Source organism: Mesoplodon mirus (assembly GCF_964341445.2).
Source record: "Mesoplodon mirus genome assembly, chromosome: X".
NCBI classification, from domain to species: domain Eukaryota; kingdom Metazoa; phylum Chordata; class Mammalia; order Artiodactyla; family Ziphiidae; genus Mesoplodon; species Mesoplodon mirus.
Window position 1 is genome coordinate 3,130,378 of NC_138981.1, and position 5,667 is coordinate 3,136,044.

Sequence of the window (5,667 nt, forward strand, 5' to 3'; positions counted from 1 at the left end):
ACCACCACGTTTGCTTTCCTCAAGTTTGTTTCCCCCTCTGAGAAGATCTCTTTACAAGCCTGGGCAACAAATAGCATTTCTTTTCGGTGGGTCTCTTAAAAATACATCATGAGGTGAATGGAGAAAGAGATATCATTGGCCAACTTTGTGGATCACTGACTCTGTTTTACTAATTATTATCTTACATGATGTATCCTGGGGTTTCTTGTCCCTGTAAACAGGCTTTGCTGTTCACTCGCTCTTTAAAACTGCCATCATCAAGCCCGCTTATAACGACTGTCCTTTGCCACACCTGGCCTTGCGTCTCCCCCATGCTGTCAGTAGACTGTGCTGCAGTGAAGGGAGCATCAGAATCACCCGGAGGGCTTGCGGAACCACAGGCTCAGGGCTCCAGCCCCGCAGTGTCTGCCTGGGCGCTTTGGAGCAGGGCGGAGATCTTACCTTTCCTAACAGGTTCCCAGGTGACACTGATGCGGCTGATCTGGGACCCCACTCTGAGACGGGGCTCTACCAGCGAGCCTCGGGCTGCGTACTGTTTGCCAGTTTTCACAGCTAGAGCCACGTAACTCGCGCGTGTTGATTCCGCCCCGCGCACTTAGGAAGGAATACGGGCTTTGCGTTGCGTCCGTCGCACGTCACGTTACGTCCTCACTTTACGGCAGCTTTGCGTTAACAGCGGACCTGAGCCGTGGCTGAGTTTTCCGTCTCCCGAACCTCATCCCTTCCTGGACTCCTTGCTGGGCCCGCCGTTTCCTCTGAGACGAGGACGCCTGGAGTTCCCTTGCTCTGCTGCTTCTGGAAGCTGAAGACGAACAGGTACGTTCACTTCCCACATCTGGGAGTTTCCCTGGTGGCCTTCTGACCACGTGTGACCCTGCGCCCACTCTAGCCGTTTTGGTTTGCCTGTGCTGATTCCTTCCCGTTGCTTGTTGTTAAGACTTTGAAGTTTGTCTTTTCTGCGCCAGTGAGTCCGCTGTTGGGGTTCTGGCCTGTCTGGGCCCGACTTCAGAGACCCCCGGCTCCCTTCTTCTGCGCTTGAAACATGATCGTTTACTCAGTTAATTAACAGTTGTTGCTGTTTCTCTGACGGCCGCCCTTTCCTTCCCTCTCTGGATTTCTATCTGTGTTTCCAGACCCCTCAACCCCAGGCTCCATCTCCCTCAGGCTCTGAGACTCGGTGCTGGCGTGGTTTTCTTCCTCTATGAATGATTACTTTTCTGGTAAGATCATGCAGCTTAGTTGGAAGTTCTAAAGCCACCTCCATGCATGACTTACATCCAAGTAAGGCAACTACATTCCTTCCCTTTTAAACTCGCGTCAAGGAGGTGGATGGGCTTGCTGTGCAGAGTGTAGCCTGAGGCCCAGCGGCTTTCAGCACGCTAGGGGGGCCTGTTAGAAATGCAAGCCCCACCTCAGCTGTACTGAGTTTAAAAAACACGCTGTAACACGAGGCCCAGGTGACTTTCATGCACGTTGTAAAGAACTGATGTACGTAGAGCGGCCCGTACCCTGAACTGCTCTCACCTGAGACTGATTGTGACTCTCCACCTTACCAATCACTACCTTTCCAACTCCCTTATCACCACCGATATGACTTTACAAACCTGTGCTGGGTGAGTTTCCCACTGAAAATGTGAACTATACTGTGATTCTGCAGCAACCCGGAGTGTGTGTGTACATCTCACATTTGTTGTTTCTCGGGATAGCTCTTGCACGGGGCCTTTTGGGCTATGTCAGCAAATCACAAGAATATTTCTTCATGTTTTGGCCATGATGTGGGCTTGGATGAGAGGCTACCTGAGGGTGCAGGGTGCATGAAGACGACTCACGTTCAACAATAAATTTTAGGAGCTTCATGTAATGCTGGCCCACAGTAGGTGACCATCCAAACACTGCACATCAGCAGCTGTTGTGGAGAAGGTATTGAAGGTAGGGCAGGGCTTCCCTGGTGGCACAGTGGTTGAGAGTCCGCCTGCCGATGCAGGGGACGCGGGTTCGTGCCCTGGTCTGGGAAGAACCCACGTCTCGCGGAGCAGCTGGGCCCGTTAGCCATGGCCGCTGAGCCTGCGCGTCTGGAGCCTGTGCTCCGCAAGGGAGAGGCCACAACAGTGAGAGGTCCGCATACCAAAGAACAAACAAACAAACAAAAAACTAAATGCTCTGTGAATACCTAGTGGATTATCTGGTCAAGAGTATTTTATACTAATTGAAGGTAAGAAGTTATTCTCAATCAAGGTATTTGGTCAAGGTGTAGAATCTGCTGTATGTCTTAGCACACAGGACAGAATGACACACCCACAATAAGTTGGTAATTGAGGTGAACGAGTATGTGAAATAACTTAGTGTATTTATGCATGGGTGTGGAGTGGATAGGGTGCCACACAATGGATATTCTGTTTTCTGAAGGGAAATTCCCTGTAGGTTGTAAATATACATGCTAATGTGAGCTCACCAATGAAATCGATGATAATGAACCTCTTCTCTCCACTGTCACATGGCAAATATTCCTAGGAAACCTCATATTAAAGTTAATCCCTCAGGAATTATATAAAAATCAAAGCTGATTATTTATTGTGATGCCACACTCAAAAAGGAGTTGCAAATTCTCTACCACTTATTTTTGTAACATCCTCCATTCTGTTGAATCAAAGTTTATTCTATCTCTGGATTGTATTAAGCCCAAGGGTTCAAGATCTGACTTTGTGCACTATTTCAGTTGGCAGACAGTAGGCCATTAAAGAAGATGTACAGAAAATAAACAAAAATGTAGCTTACTGGGAAAAAATAAAGTTAATCCTTCATTTGCATGCGTGGAAGAAGATAATCATGTACGTTTTCCTGAAATCAATGCGTGGTTTTACCTGAGTTCATTAGAAAGTCTAGAGATATCAAAAGTTCTCGGTTGTTACATTGGGGTTTTGAAGACCACCCTCAGGTTTGATGATTTGCTGGAAGGACTGAAAGCTCACAGAACAGCTCTATTCTCATCATTGTGGTTTATGTCAGTTAAAGGATACAGCTTAGAAAGAGCAAAGGAAAATGACGGGTCTGGGTCCAGGAGAAATCAGGCATGAATTGCCCTCTTCCAGCAGTATCATATGGGTAACTCTTAATTCTTCTAACAACCAAATGTGACAACACTTCGGGAGGACAGACGTATGTGTGTGTTCCCCATCCACTGATTCAACCAACCATGGATTGAAAATATTAGAAAAAAATTCCAGAAATTTCCAAAAAGTAAAACGTGCGTTTTCTGCAGAGTGGCAACAATTTACATGGCATTTCCATTGTACTAGGTATCACAAGTAATCTAGAGATGATTTGAAGTACATGGAAGGATACGCATAGATTATATGTAAATATGGTGCCATTTTATATAAGGAACTTGAGCATCCTTGGATTTTGGTGTCCAAGGGGGTCTTGGAACCAATCCCCTGAGGACACAAAGGGACAACTGTATTTTCAACTGGGAAGCTCACCCAAGCCTTGGTGTTCAGGGTTTGTATGGGTGCCTGGAGCACCTAGGTCACTGATCTTAGCTACCCAGTGTCCAGTCCTCTCAGAGATCAAAGGGATATGGTGTGGCCCAAAGCCCCAGTTATTAAAAAAAAAGGGGATGTTCACCATAAATCACCCAGTTAGCATACATCTACTGGTGTGGCTCAAGGCTCCAGGTCTACAAAGACACTCCTATCCAGCCACTATCCCAAGGGCTTGCAGGTTATCTCACAGGAGCTGATCAGGAGCTAGCTGGTCCTGAAGACCTTGAGGATGTGGAGTGGCTTTGGGCAACGACGGTCTGCTGTGTTAACCCTTTACTGCACAGTCATATACTTACATGGCTTGACAAAAATGGGAAACAGATAATATGAATTATAAAGTCCCTCAGGGCTTAAAACTAGTATTCTATCAAGAATTATTAATGGAATGTCTATTTTACGACTTCCCTTTGTTGACTTTAATGTTGACTGAGCACTTCCTATCTTAACACACCCCGCTAAACATTGTACATACATATGCATGGAGTTTAATGTTCTACACCATCTTATAGTCCCCATACTGGTACTATCTTGTGATGAATACCACAGATCTTGAGAGAGTAATTTGCTTAATGTCACAGGCAGCTTTTAAAGAAACAGGGGAGGGGATTCCCTGGCGGTGCAGTGGTTAGGACTCGGTGCTTTCACTGCCGAGGGTCCAGGTCCAGTCCCTGGTCAGGGAACTAAGGTCCCGCAAGCCAGACAGCTCAGCCAAACAAACAAAGAAACAAAAAAAAGGAAAAGAAATAATATTAAAAAAAAAAGGAGAGAGGAAGCCTGACTACCTCCAAATCCATTGCATTAAAAATCACTCTATTAGGCAGATAAGGGTCTAGACTTATAAAACAAGACTAAAAGCATGCTGTGTTTTATGTTGATAAATGAATTGTAGATACTGTTACTACTTGAAAAGTAAGACAGACATTATGACATGGATAGCCTTCAATTGTCTCTCGTTTGTGAAAAGAATGAAACTGATTGCCATTTTGTTGCTAGTATTCGTTACAGATTGCCAGGGCCCCTCCGCCAGTGGGTCCTGCTGCATGAGTGGTTCTGAGCTTGGTTGTAGCCTAGGCTTTGCCATCCCTTAGAGCTGCGTAACCTCTGCATTCCTGGGCTGTGTGTCCTAGTCCGTCCCTTGAATTGTGGCCACGCTTTCCTTATTGATCTGGCCAGCCTCCTTCCTGGCCCTCTCTTCAATCCATTCCCCATTGGAGTGTGACAGAGTGGTCCTTCTAAAGGTGACGTCCCTTCCTGGTCCTCCCTTGCTCACCAGCATTACCAGGACGGCACCCAGGGCCACCATGAGCTGCCCACTTGTGCTCTGGCCTCGTGCCCTCTCCCCTCAGCCGTTCCAAGCTTCCAGCGTTTCCCAGAAGGCATTTCACGTCTTCACCTCTTCCCACAGCTCATTCCCTCTGCTAGGATGTTGTTTAATCTTCTGTTCTTCAGAGTCAAAGTAAGCATTAATCCCTGTTGAGAAGAGTTCTTGGATGCGTTTTGGAGAAACTCTCGGCTCTGTAGCTCCTTGGGCGAACTTCTGGTACAGCTGTGTCAACTCCGTGTGTTGTCATGATCTCTGCCCCACCCTTCCCGCTACACTGCAAGTTGAAAGACATTATGTTTTATCTGCATCTTCAGGGTCTGAATAGAGTAGATATCTTGCTTATATTGCCTGAATTAATGTGTACACAGGCAGACTTTGGAGACACTGCAGGTTTGGTTCCAGAGCTCCACAATAAAGCGAATATGGCAGTAAAGCGAGTCCCAGGAACATTTTGGTTTCCCAGAGCCTATAAACGTTATGTTTACACTAGACTGTAGTCTATTAAGTGTACAATAGTGTTATGTCTAAAAAAATAATGCACAGACTTGAACTAAAAATTACTTTATTGCTGAAAAATGCTCACCAACATCTAAACCTTCAGAGAGGGGCAATCTTTTTCAGTGGGAACATCAAAGACAACTGATCACCATAACACATAGAATCACAATAAAAAAGCTTGAAATACTGTGAGAATTACCAAAATGAGACACAGAGACACAAAGAGAGCAAATGCTCTTGGAAAATGGCGCCAATACACTTGTTCGATGCAGGGTTGCCACAAACGCTCAATTTGTAAAAAAA